Source organism: Sphaeramia orbicularis, chromosome 14, assembly GCF_902148855.1.
Source record: "Sphaeramia orbicularis chromosome 14, fSphaOr1.1, whole genome shotgun sequence".
Taxonomy (NCBI): Eukaryota; Metazoa; Chordata; class Actinopteri; order Kurtiformes; family Apogonidae; genus Sphaeramia; species Sphaeramia orbicularis.
Window position 1 is genome coordinate 2475241 of NC_043970.1, and position 14442 is coordinate 2489682.

Below are 14442 nucleotides of genomic sequence, written 5' to 3' on the forward strand. Positions count from 1 at the left end.
GGTAGTTTTCATTAACGATAATAACCTTGGTACTTGTGAACTTTCCTCCCTGTCTCTGCTGTATTTCCACCATCTGCTCCATAACGTATTTGCCTCAAATCACCACAATGTCACTTGATTTGATTTCAATACATTTGTACTAGTATTTACATGTCATTTATACATTTTGTATATTTTTCAAAACTCTAATACATGTCGTCGGTTCAGCTGGGCACAGCCGCCCAGGTCCCACTCCAGTCAGCACGAACTGCATATTGGGAATTATTTCCCAGCCAAGTATACACAAGTCACCAACCAGTGCATCCTTGGTTTAAGATAGCTGACAAGAACAACATCCGGGTATTCCATGTGTTCTTGGTTCATGCCAGTGGTTCCCAACCTTTTCTGACTCATGACCCCATTTTAACATCACAAATTTCTGGTGCCCCCAGACATTCAAAACGAAGATTTTTTTTTTCGTTTTTTTTGGCTAAAATTAATTTGTTTTTGATCATGTAATAGTTTGCTATACTATGTTGCAAATAAATGTTAATTTTAGACACATTTAGTCTATAGAATGTATATTATTCTGGACAGAGGCAGTAAATCCAGGTGTAGATTACTGCACAAAGGGAGAATTTTATTTTCCTTGGTCAGGATCTGTCCAGTCAGTCCAGCTGTGATTTACAAGGAGGACAATTAATACTGAACAAACAAGAACTGAAACTATGAATTATGAAAGAGCTGCAGCATCTGAAACTGACCACAGTGAACATTTGACAGATACACAGAACCACAGTGCTGCAGTTTCACACTCAGTTTGTCATGTCTTTGTTGTATCGTGATTGTTTCTCTCAACTCACCATATATTTTTATTAGTCATTTATTGATTTATTTATTTTTAATCAATTACTAGAAATGTCAGGCTACCCCATTTGAATTCGAGGCGACCCTATGTGGGGTCCCGACCCCAAGGTTGAAAAACACTGGTTTATGCAAACCTGCAACTGGAACAGTACTTGGGTTGCGACTGATGACATTTTACCAGAACGTGAGAACTGAAGAACAGACAAGAACGCATGTTAAGAAACAGCCTGTGTTTATGGAGGTAAAAGCTTTTCGCTGCTCCTCCTCCTGGGACGCAGAATTGTGATGTTTGTCGCATTTCAATGACGTAAAGGTTGGATAAGTGCGACCTGGCCGTTCAGACTGAAGTCCCATTGTAAAATATCAGATATGTATCAGATTTAGGACCGCATATGAAAGTGTCCTGGGTCGGATTAGTGCTGTTCAAACTGTCTTTAAGAAATCGGATACAGGTCACATATGGGTGAAAAAACTGGATTTGGACCACATTTACCTGCAGTCTGAACGTAGCCTTATTCACTGTCATAAAATATCATCTCTGAAAGTTTATTTTCTTATATCGCTTTTTATGTATTTTTGTCTTGCCTTTCCATCATTTTTGTATTTAATGTAATTTTTGTCTTGTTGTGTATTTTACAATATTTTCACGTTTTTACTTGGTTCCATCTTTTTTATGTTTTCTCTGTCTCCATGTTCTTTTATCACTGTACTATTATTGCATCTTTTACGTTACTTTTTACACCTTGTATGTTGTTTTACACACACTTTATACAACAGACACATGAGGTCACTAAGTATAAACTCTCCTCTTCTGTTAATATCAGGAAAATGACTTCACATCTCGTATTATTGATTCATATTTTACTCAGTTTGACCCAATAAAACACCCTAGTGACCCATTTTGAGTCCTGCTGTTATGACTTGTAAGTAAAGCCTAAATTAATTCAGTATACATGTACCCAGAACGAAAGCGTTAAAAAGAAAATCAATGTTTAAAAAGTAAGAACTGCAAAAACCCAACAGGACCCTGATGAAGACTCTGTGTAGTCAAAACATATCGGTGATGGTGTTTCCATGTGTGCTTCGAACTTGTTGTATTTTTGCAATTCTTATTTTTCGAACACTGATTATTGATTTCTTGCAAAACTCTTTTTTTTTTTTTATGTTTTTTGTGCATTCCGCCCCTGGCCTTGATGAGGACCTACTGTCTTGTGTTTTTGATCCTTCTTCATGTACCTAGAACACTTGGCTTATTTACAGCAGGGCTCTCAAACGCATTTTCTTTCAGGGGCCACATTCACCCCGATTTGATCTGCAGTGGGCCGGACCAATAAAACGATAGCATAATAACCTATCAATAATGACAACTCCAAAATGTTTTAGTGCAAAAAAACAAAAACAAAAACAAAAAAACATTAAATTATGAAAATACTTACTTTTATTAAGTATCCAAACAAAAAAGATGTGAATAACTTGAAAAAAATCTAAATTTCTTAAGAAAAATAAGTGCAATTTTAACATTATGTTATGCCTCAACTTATCATTTCTATGTTATGCATTTCTGCATTATGGATCAGATCTACAAAGACACTAAACACTGATTAGGGATGTAACGATATGAAAATTTCATATCACGGTTATTGGAACCAAAATTATCACGGTTATCATTATTATCACAGTATTATTGAAATGATGCTCAAAATGTTTAAAAAGTACTAATACACACACTGAAATAATTTAACCAAGTTGTACTAAAACAAACAAACAAAAAACCAAATAAAATAATTGGTAAAATGTACCTTCTGTTGCAGAAACATTCAAATATTAACCCTTAGTGGTCTCAGCCTATTTTGGCTGTTTTTCAGTCCTTTTGATTTTCCCTTTATATACTATATAAACAAATGTTTATTATACCCATGTTTAGTAACTTTTTCAGCACAACTTCATTTATATCAACTGCGTATTATTTTTTCACTTTAACCTACTATAAAAACATAAAAGGACAAAAAACACATAAAAAAATATAAAATCCGATTTGAAAAATGTATATAATTTGTTGCATAAAAAACACACAGATGCTTAACAAACTTTTTCAAGGACTTTAAAAGTGAATATTGGTTTCAAATGTTAGTTATAGAAAATTAAAATTGTAATAAATTAAAACTATACTCAAATATCTGACATAAAAACTTATCTTTACATCAGCGTTTTCTCCCCTAAAAGTGCGGTAATCAAACATGATTATCACGATAATTAGAATTTAAACAGTAATACTAACCATCTTCAATTTTACCGTGGTTTATCGTTATACCGGTAATCATTACATCCCTAACACTGATTAACGGGTAGAAAATTGTTAAAATTGTGCTTGATTATCTTTAGACATTTCAGGTTATTCACATTTTATTGTTTCAGGATAGTTTGTAAATGTAAATATTTTCATAATTAAATGTTATTTTTTGCACTAAAACAAAGACAAAAATGTGAAGTTGTCATTCTTTATAGGCATAATGTAATATTATTTTTTTCACATCAAACCGAGAAGAAAATATGGAGTCATTATTTTTTGTAGGTTTTTATGCTGTTACATTTTGACTGTAGATCATATTGGTCTGTATGTGGAACCTGAACTAAAAAATTTTTGCACTTTGTAAATTCATTCCACAGGTTGGATTGGAACCTTTGGTGGGACGCATTTGGCCCCCGAGACGCATGTTTGAGACCCCTGATTTACAGGCCTTAAAAACTACTTTCAGTGAAAACACAGTAGAATGAATTCTGGTTCAATTCTCCCATATTACATTTATTAAAAGGAGTTCAAATCCCGGTGGGGAAAGAGCATGTGAATTGTAAATGACTGTCTTTGTTACCTGAGGGCCTCCCTGCTGCTCTGTCTGTTTTAGGCTCCAGGGGACAAACTACAGGAAAAAGGTATGAGGGCAATTAAAGGCTGATTTAGCTGGACAGACAAAATGTTATGCAATATCGGCAGCTCAGATCTCTTTAAAAGTGATCTGCATAAGACCTCCTCTGATAGCATGCAGAGGTTCTGCAGGGCCCAGCTGTTACAGAGGCAGCATTTTCCCAGTGCTCATTATTTTTTTTTCCGGAAATGTAAATAGAACAGGAGAGTGGGAGAAAAGGACATTCCCCTCAGTGGAAGCCTCCCAAACTCACCTCATCCATCTTTGACCTGAACACTCTGATTATTTGCACCTATGAAACTCTATCGTCCTCGTGAGCCGTACATTTCCCTACAGCTTTACCTCTGGCGCCGCTGAAAACTAATCGACTGAATGACAGAAAGGCAGCAACATGGAGAGCAAGCACAGGAAAGAAAAGAAAAAAAAAAAAAAAAAAGGCGAGCGTTCAGTCCAGCCGAGTCACAGTCTGGCATTAATTATCTCGACTAGCAGGAGTTCATTAACTTCACCTCCGGCCGAGGGTGAATCCTATTCATTAGCCCGCTGCTTACTGTGACATTATGGCTCTGCTGCACTGGATCCCCCCCGTTACTCTTCTACAGTCTGCCCAGAATTCCACACACACGTCTACATGTCTACGCAGAAGCAATCAAGATGCGTCGTCACTGCGGGAGGGGGCGAGAGCATTCACAGAAATGGAGGGGAAGAGGCAGTTCCTGTCTGATTCTTTACAGATTAAACTCTATGACACTGCTCATTTACTATACCATGTACTGAGTCAGTGTTTTAGACTGTAATAAGTCTGCCATCAGGTGGCAGGTTGAGCTCATAGCAAGGTTATTATCGTTAACGAAAACTAACGAAATGACAAAAACTAGAGTTGTAAAAACATTTTCGTTAACTGAAATAAATAAAAACTATAATTCAAAGAAAAAAACAATAATTGACCGAAACTGTATCGTGTGTTTACAAAACTAACTAAAATGTATAAAAATTATGGATAAAATTCCCTTAGTTTTCATCTTTGTCGGATTGATATGAAATTGATTTCCCTCGAGCAATTTTATCTGCTGGCACCATATGATATTTAACGGTCCGTCACTTGTGGTTTCCAGTCGTCTTCTGGTCCCCACTCTACCTGGAAACATGGAGACTAAAGTTGGGAGAAAGCAGCGGAGTCCTGTCTGGGATTTATTTGAATATGACGGCAGAGAAGAAGAGAAAAGATATGAAAAAAACTAAAACAAAACTAAAACTAAGCATTCAGAAAATAACAAAACTAATAAAAACTAGCAAACCTGCTCTAAAAACTAATTCAAACTAACTGAATTAGAGGAAAAAAAGTCAAAACTAAATAAAACTAAACTATAATGAAAAATCCAAAACTATTAGAACCTTTGTCCATCGTCCTCTTTTCTTCAGTGTTTCCAACTCCTCACAAAGGAAAGTATCTATTTTGTCCTAAAAGTCTTTGGAAGTTGCTAAATGACATCATCACCTAATTTGCATAATTATAAATGGCCGTGTAATTGTAATGAATGATGCAGGACGGAGGAGTAACACTGAGTTATAGACAAAAATGTGAAAATAAAAACACCCTAAATATGTTTAGAACTACAAATGAACTACACTATGATTACGATTATGATTATTATTGTTGTTGTTGTTTTTTTAACGTCCCAGTTCAAACCGTCCTCCTTTATCCTGGTTTGGGGACTGGCTAAAGTGACCAAAAAGAGACACTCTGGACCAGTTACTGAGGTTAGTTATGGATTTATTGGTTTGTATGTTTGTTTAGTTTTTCTCTTCAGTTGGTTTGGTTTTCACCCTCGGCCCTCGCTGCAGGGCATTGGCATCAGTTCATCGGCCGTCCATCTGTCCACATGTGCAAAAACTTTGGCGTGGACTGAAGGCTGAGGGTTTTCAAGTGCGGGCACATGATGTTTATCCTTACTCCACTTAGGGGATGACAACAAGTCACAGTCAAACAGGAACATTTGTAATGTTCAGTCTACATCAGGGCTGTCAAACTCATTTTAGTTCATGGGCCAGATTCAGCTAAATTTGGTCTGCAGTGGGGCGAACCAGTAAAATAATAACATAATAATATATAAATAGTGTCAACTCCAAACTTTTCTCTATGTTTTAGAGCGAAAAAAAAGTTAATTTACATTATGAAAAGGTTTACATCGACAAACTATCCTTTCAAAAGATGTGAATAACATGAACAAACTGAAAAAATAAGTATAATTTCAACAATATTCTGCCTCAGTTTAGCATTTACACATGTACATTATAACTTACAGATCACAGTGGATCTACAAATACACAAAACACTGAGTAACAGGCAGAATATTGTTAAAATTGTACTTACTTCTCTTAAGACATTTCAGGTTATCCACATTTTTCGCAAAATTTTACTTTGTTTTAGTGGAAATACATGAAAATACTTACATTTACAAAGAGAAACATTTGGAGTTGTCATTATTTATATGTTATTATGAGATTGAATTATTCTGAATGTGGAACCTGAACTAAAAGGATTGTTAATATCTTAGTGTAATTTTTGCATTTCACAAATTCATCCCAAGGGCCGGACTGGACCCTTTGGCGGGCCGGATTTGGCCCCCGGGCCGCATGTTTGACACCTGTGGTCTACATGAACAATTGAAATGGACCAAAAAGAGACAATAGAGAAAACTGTCAATGTCAAAGGGACTGATTTATATTCAGGGATTTGTTTAAGACAAACAGCGATATGTATTTTCACGACAGTCTCCAAAAGTCTCCACTAACACCAGAAAAAGGGGATGGATTTGTCACTAGTGGCTTTTTGGATAAAGAATCTCTAAAGGGTCTGAAAAATCCTTAAATATACCAGCAAAGTGTCTGAATGTGAAACAGTGACTTTTCCATCTCCAGACAGACTGTGGGTTTATATGACTGAGACACAGGAAATCATCTGGTGTCATTTAGAGCAAAACGGGTGAGTTTTAGTGTTTGGGTCACTTTACAAAAGATGAGAAAAGTTTACAGACACATTTTAAAATAAGCTACATTTGTTGCTGGGTGCCTTTTGAAAACAAAACGTTGCTAGAGTGGAATGAAAAGTTAGTAAATGTAACACCAAAAGTGCTAAGTTGGCTTTTCTTTATTGTCTGCATGTTCCTGTCAGTTCCTCTTATTACACGGCAGAACACCAACCACTGAGCTTCAACTACACAGTGACATAAACAAGCGTCGATGAAAACATTCTGGGCATCTTTTTTTTCCACAAGTAGAATTGTCTTTTGTGTCTTTTGTTGTCTTTTAAGTCCTCCCCTGATACTGTTTCACAAAGGCATCCTGTGCTGCCCAAGAGGAGTTCCATAGGTCTAATGCAAGAGACAAAGCCTGTGATTCCAAACTAAAGCCGATGCATGAGTCTCTTAAAGGGTTAAACTGCTTTTGGCCACGAAATGCTGCGCCAAAAAGTCTTGGATCCCACAGATTTATATTGAACTTCTCTCTAAAAATAGCACAACATGAATTATTTTTACTGGAGTCAGCATTAAATAAGTGACCTATCTATAAACTATTGCTGTATGTGTAAGATTTGAGTTTGAATAGGAGGTTCTGATGTCTCATTGACAGACTTTCAGATCATCTTCTCATTAAATAAAACTCCTGTTTGTGTCAAATTAAATTTTCAACTTGAATGAAAATTCTTAATTAAACATTTGTGTGAAATGTTTAATTAAATTTACTGTTTGGCCATCTCAGTATGTCTGAATTTAGCATGAGCACATTCATGAACCCTCATGCTCCCCAACCTCTGCCATTTTCTCCACATATGGCTCCAAGGATCCGACATGGTAACAACCAAAATGTCAACTCTACGAGGTACAAAATGACAGTTGAAAAACCAAAGGAACGGGACAGTGGCTGTGTTCACCTTTTAGCTTACCGGCCGATAGGCTGTAAGCTATTGTCATCATGCGGCCTCAGGCGTCGTCATTGTTGTCTGTCGTTGTCATCTGTGGTCGTCGTCTGTGGTTGTTTGTGGTCGTCTGTGGTCGTCGTCTGTCATCGTTGTCTGTCGTCCGTTGTCTGTCGTCCGTTACAAAACTTTCAATTGTCTTCTTCTCCGAAACTACAATTCCAATTGACTTCAAACTTGGTATACAGCTTCTTTATGATGATGTCAATAAAACTTAGTGAAATTATTTGGATCCAGATCTGATTCTGGATTTGGTGCCACTTTGAAAAATTTCCTCATTAGATAGGAAGTGGATGGATGCAATAACTCAGTAAATATAAATGATATCCAGTGTAAATTTCTACAGTCCAGCCCTGATGGGGAGATGACCAAAACATAACGACCACATGCTGATCAGGATCTTCTTCTGGATCCGGGAACTTACGGAAAATTTAACATGGGCTCTTATGGGGAAAAAAATTCAATCGTCTTCTTCTCCCAAACTACAATTCTGATTGACTTCAGACTTGGTATACAGCTTCTGTATGATGATGTCAACACAAGGTATTGAAATTATTTCAATCCAGATCTGATTCTGGATTTGGTGCGACTTTGAGAAATTTCCCCATTATAAGAGATAGGAAGTGGATTGATCCAATAAATCAGTATCAATGATATCAAGTTGGAATTTGAATTTTTTTATAGATCTGATTGGAATATGACCAAAACATGGGCTATTTCTGTACTAGAATAAATACACAGCACTGGGTGATAATAAATGGCATCTAGATACATTTCCCAAAGCTTTGAATTTGGCCGGTAAGCTACAGGGCCATTGGTCCTACTTTTACATATTGTCTGTGGTTTAAATAAAACCGAACTAGCCCAACAACCAGTTTGACTTATTCTGAGTATTAGCAAAATATTAGGGTCTAAGGCCATTGAAGAAGAATTTTTTTTGTTCTTAGAAAATACTTCTGTTCTGGATGAAAATCTTGCAGCACACAAAACTTTCCCTTCATTTGCCAAAAACTCAGACTGGTAAAAAGAAGTCCCACACACACGTTTGAAGGTCAAGGCATGGTTTCGATAAGTTCATACAATGTTACAACTTTTATTTCCATCCGTTTTTTGGACACATAACATTGCTGAACCGAGAGCTAGACAACTGAAGCAACCCCAGATCATAACACTGCCCCACTGGCTTGTACTGCAGGCACTAGGCATGATGGGTAATCACTGCCCCCACTGGCTTGTACTGCAGGCACTAGGCATGATGGGTAATCACTGCCCCCACAGGCTTGTACTGTAGGTAGTGTTGTTTTTGTCAGCCTGTTTTAATTTTAGTTTTAGTCTAGTCTTTGTGCCAGACTCTCATTTCAGTCTTTATTAGTTTTAGTCACATTCATAGTTTTTTCATCTAGTCAAGTTTTAGTCGACTAAAACTCTGAGCATTTTAGTCGTATTTTAGTCAGAATAATACATGACTATTTTCCTCTAGTTTTAGTCGACGAAAGCTGATGACATTTTAGTCTTGTTTTAGTCACTGAAAATTGTATTTTAGTCTCTTTTTAGTCATGCAGTTCTATTTAATCTGGTCAATATAGTCTAGACAAAACCAACATTTTCTTTGAGTTAAACCCATTTTAGTTCAAAAAAGGTTATCTTATCATTCTTATGGTCTCACAAATACATTATATGCTGTTAATTACCATTTCTGTATGAATATTCATGAGGGTAAGTGTAGTGAGTCTTTGGTCCGTCACTGTACTGCACAAATAGCCTACATCTGGAGAAGCCTGTGGTAAAGCCCGGCTCAGGCTGCATATTTCTGTCCAAACCGTGCCTGACACAGTTGCGTCCAAACCCAGCTCGTCCCATCAGGTCCAGTCTGGCTTGGTTTGGGTTGCAGTACTCTACCGTGTGGATCCGGACCGGGAGCAGGTCTTTTTGGACCCTGGACGTTTGGGGCATGAGATGAAAGGTGAAACATCCAGACTTCAGGTGCAAACCGCCTGGGTGCGAAACGTCTGGTAACCTGCGGACCTCACAACTTCACAACACACCTGCAGTAATGCAACTAAAGATTATATCGCCAATTCGTCTCGTCTCATTAACGAAAATGAAGAGACATTTTATCACAGTTTTTGTTTTGTAAACTATATTTAGCCTCGTTTTTATTAGTCAACAATATTGCTTTACATATTTAATTATAGTTATCGTCACACGACCACCATTTTCATTACGTCTCATCTCGTTTTCCTCACACAATAAAGGTTCATTGATGAAGATATTTCATTGTAACTTTCAAGACGGGTAATCACTGCCCCCACTGGTTTGCACTGTAGGCACTAGGCATGATGGGTAATCACTTCATCCACCTCTGGACCAGGGTCAGTCTGGACCCATCAGACCACATGACCTTTATCCATTAACCTCAGTCCAGTCTTTATGCTTCTATTAAACTGGAGGTGGAGAATCTACTCAGTGCATCAGTTAAAGGGTTAAATATGAAACACATTAATGACTGCAGAAAGTATTCACTGGAAGAATCTGAACTATTTGCTGACTTAATCCCAGGTGGCGCTTTCTTCCAGGCTGTATGTATTATATTGGCTGCAGTGTGGTTGAAGAGACAATGACTAACAATGACTATTACCAAGGACACAATCCATTATTACTGGGACTATTTTACTGTTTTTCATTGAGGTCACTCAGTTAGTACGCAAACTTTGTATAAATTAGAAATCATTGAGCACTACTCCAAAACTATTTAATTATAAAGCAAAACAGAAGATGCTAGTGACGATTCAGAGAAGTAATGTAAACACTGCTGAACAGCCGAGTCCACTCCAATCGATGACATTGTACTGAAATGCAGAGGTGGTCTGGCACTTCCACCTGCCTGATTTGCACTTTTGTCTCTAAAGACCACATAGAGCACAGTAATCTGGACTACCCGCTGATACCTGGACCTCTTAAACAAAAGGCAGAACATTAGTCCTTTCATTTCCAATGTGAGTCAATGGGCCCCAGGAGAAGGTGGAGTTAATATATAAGAAGAAAGAAGAAAAACTGTGACTCAGGCTGTGGACAAACGCAGTGGGCAGTCATTTAGTCTGAGTGGATTTCCAGGAGAGAGAGCAATTTATCAAGAAATGGAGCAGGGATAAACACACATACTGTATAGATACCATCAACACACACACACACACACACACACACACACACACACACACACACACACACACACACACACACACACGATATGGCCGGTTGATGTAAACTTTTAATTGGAACCACCTCAGTCCATCAGACACACAGAACACAAACAGTGTTTGACTCACACTGTTTCCACTCCACTGCATCACAAACAGAAATCTTTGTTGGACATGCAGTTTGGCCTCGGTGCCACTCTCCATGTGTACGTCTGAACTAGGTCAGTCTGTCAGAGCTGGAGGAGTCACAGCAGATCGCTGTTGTTGATAATGCATGTTTGGCTGTACGTGTCCGTATGATCATGTGTTGCATGGTTTAGTTTTTCTTTATATTCTTTATCATTAGAAGAGGTTTTTGCACGTCTGTTGTTTCCATGGCTGCCATTCATGGTTCAAACTCAGACCATCAGCTTCACTTCTGCTCTTGGATTCAGTTAATTTTACTGAAACTTTAATCCTTAGGAGTCTGAGTGGATTTTGACCATTTTTCAATACTTTGGATTTTGCCTTTATGCTTCTCATTAAAAAACAGCTTTCCTTGCCTTATTTGGTATCATTTTGTTCCACACACCCTTACCTTTTTTTTTTTTTTTTAATAACATGCTGTAAACACTGAACCTCACATATAAAAAACATGAAATCTGAGTAGGAAAGTTAGATTCTTTTCTGTTTATCACCAAAAACATGTTGAAAGAACCATTGTTATAGAATGAACATAAAAATTAAAAACCTCCAAAACATAATTACAAATTTAGAAAATAACAGTTACATACAATTATTTAGAATAAAATGCATTTATAATAATACTAATATATATATATATATATATATATATATATATATATATATATATATATATATATATATATATATATATATATATATATACACACACACACACACACACACACACACACACACATATACATATATGTGTGCGATAATCATTCTGGTCTCAAAATATAATGAAACAAACATGTTCAATGAACCATTTTTAAAACTCACAAAACTATACACAACTAAGTAGGTGTCACAAGATGACACACATCTGATTGGTTGATGTAGTTCACTTTTCCACTAAATGGTTTTATTTTTTGTTATTTATTTATTTTTTCCCCATGCAAACACTTCCTGAAGAAGGTTGTTTTTACCCTCTCTCTGCCCCAATATTACATGACAATATTAGTGAATATTCAGTTTCAATGGTGTCTTATGGTGTATGGTTTTACTTGGCCTTTCAACACATCTGACCTCCCAGTATTACTCTGACATCTGAGTGAAGCGCCATCTGCTGATACATCACCTTGAATTGGTTGTGATTTGGTCACGTTCAGGGACTCCAAAGGGTTAAAATTGTTAGGAAAGGTTTGAAGATGACCCACGTTCTTCATTTAGTAAGCAAGTAAATTCACTTAATTCTTTTCCATGTGGAGCTGATTCTGAGGTTTAAATGTTAGGGTTGTAATATGTGCACGTGCTCATAGGCTTGTGTGAAGTTTGTGATTTAATCTGTTTTGTGATGGAAGCCAATTATTTGTTGATGTTCACTAAAGGTATTTGTAAATGTAAATCTTATTTCCCCATATCCCTGATAATCCTATGTTGTTGTTTTTTGTTTTTTTTTTACCCCAAATCCTTATCGTACCTCTGAGTTCTTCAACGCCTCTCTACCTTAGCAGCAGTGTGCAACACTGGCCACCATTAGCTTAGATTCTGTTGGGTTTCTGTAGAATTGACTTAGAGTCTGGTTTTGACCAACTCTATATATAAAATGTCAAGAGATAACTTTCTTGTGATCTGGCGCTATATAAATAAAATTTGATTGATTGAGTGATTTAATTGGTTTTCCCCTGTAAGTCGCTTTGGAAAAAAGCGTCTGCCAAATGCGTAAACATAAACATAAACATAAATGAAACCTGTGGGTCTGAGCTCAACACATATGCTACTCTGACCCATATTAGCAGTGGCTTTATATTACAGAGGAATTCCTGTTAGGACTCGTTTAAAGCGCATAACCATAAATTCAACATTGTCTGACACTTTTTGCTAATTTTTGTTCAAAAATTGATACAAAACTAGCACGACTGAGTGAATTCAGTTAAGCAAAAGAGTCTTTCTGGGATTTATTTTTTATTTATTATCTTTCCTGTCTGTTCATGGGTAACACCTCACTTTACCAATCTGCCTTTCATTGGTTTTGTCCATCCTGGCCATTTTTTCACTAGATTTGATGACTTTTTAGACCTCTTTAGAAACTTTTTGTCAAAGTTCAAAGTTCATGAACGTTTTAATTATTCAGTTTAATTTAATTTAATTTAATTATTCAGTTTATCGGTACATTGTGTTTCAGTCATAATTAGGTTTGAGTTGCACTCATTAGAACACTCTTAGTACAGGTAGGGTAACAGTCCTTTTGTTGAGACAGTTTACAGTAGATAAAACCAATAAACTACCAAACCCGGCTCCAGCGCATAGCTTCTCCTCCAGAGTTACTGACGCTGATGCTTTAAAAAACAAAAATAGTTCCCACCTACTTCTTTCTACAGTTAGTCTGATGTTTAGTTTCAGATATTCTTCTAATTACTTTGAGCTAAATGTTCAATTACACAGGTGACACACAACAGAAGCCATAGTTTCAGCAGTCCTTTAGCATAGTTTGCAGTTTCATGCTCAAGGCTCTGAGTAGGGATGGGAATTAATAAGAATTTGGTGATTCCAGTTCCATTATCGATGTCACTTATGGATTTGTTCCCCTATCGATTCCCATTAGATTATGGAATGAACTCGTCTTTAATGTCAAATATTCAGTAACATTTTGCATGGGATTTGAACAAACCTCCTGCAGGCTTATAAAAGCGTAGGTAAAGGTGTGTTACATCTACCTGCTGCAGCCTCTGAGCCTCGTCATCGTCTAAATGTAATTATATGACATGGAATTTATTCAGAAACAATAGTAAAGAAGGTTGACAGTGAAATGATGCTAACATTAACAGTATCAATAGAAATTGGAGGAGTTTAATGTTAGTGGCTGTGACAGAGGACAACTTGCTGTAGGTTCCGCCTCCAGAGTCACCGCCCTCTTTACTAAGCAGCCAATCAAAGATGCTTCATTGGTGCAGTTTAATTGGATGCTGTGGTTAAATGTTTGTGCATGCTGGAGTAGGGGTGTGTGATATGACGATATTAGATCATGAAGGATTAGAACATATTGATGATCTGACAAAACACAGAGAGATCGTGGAACCGAGGGGGTTTATGGAGGGTGGGGGGGTTCCATGCCGTATGTACTGTACCCCACAATAAGTATGCGCCAAGGTTAAAATAGTTTTGGATTTTTCATTCTAATTTAGTTTTATTTAGTTTTGACTTTTTTTCTCTAATTCAGTTAGTTTTGATTCATTTTCAGAGCAGGTTTGGTAGTTTTTATTAGTTTTTGTTATTTTCTAAATTCTTAGTTTTAGTTTAGTTTTAGTTTTTTTATATGTTTTATCTTCTT

The 14442-nt window shown here is 36.7% G+C and overlaps 1 protein-coding gene across 1 annotated transcript in view; it reads right to left on the reverse strand.

Annotated features, from left to right (window-relative positions):
* LOC115433213 (glutamate receptor 4-like) overlaps window positions 1-14442 on the reverse strand; it is a 343230-nt gene that overhangs the window by 89510 nt on the left and 239278 nt on the right. The gene's annotated exons all lie outside the window — the stretch shown is intronic.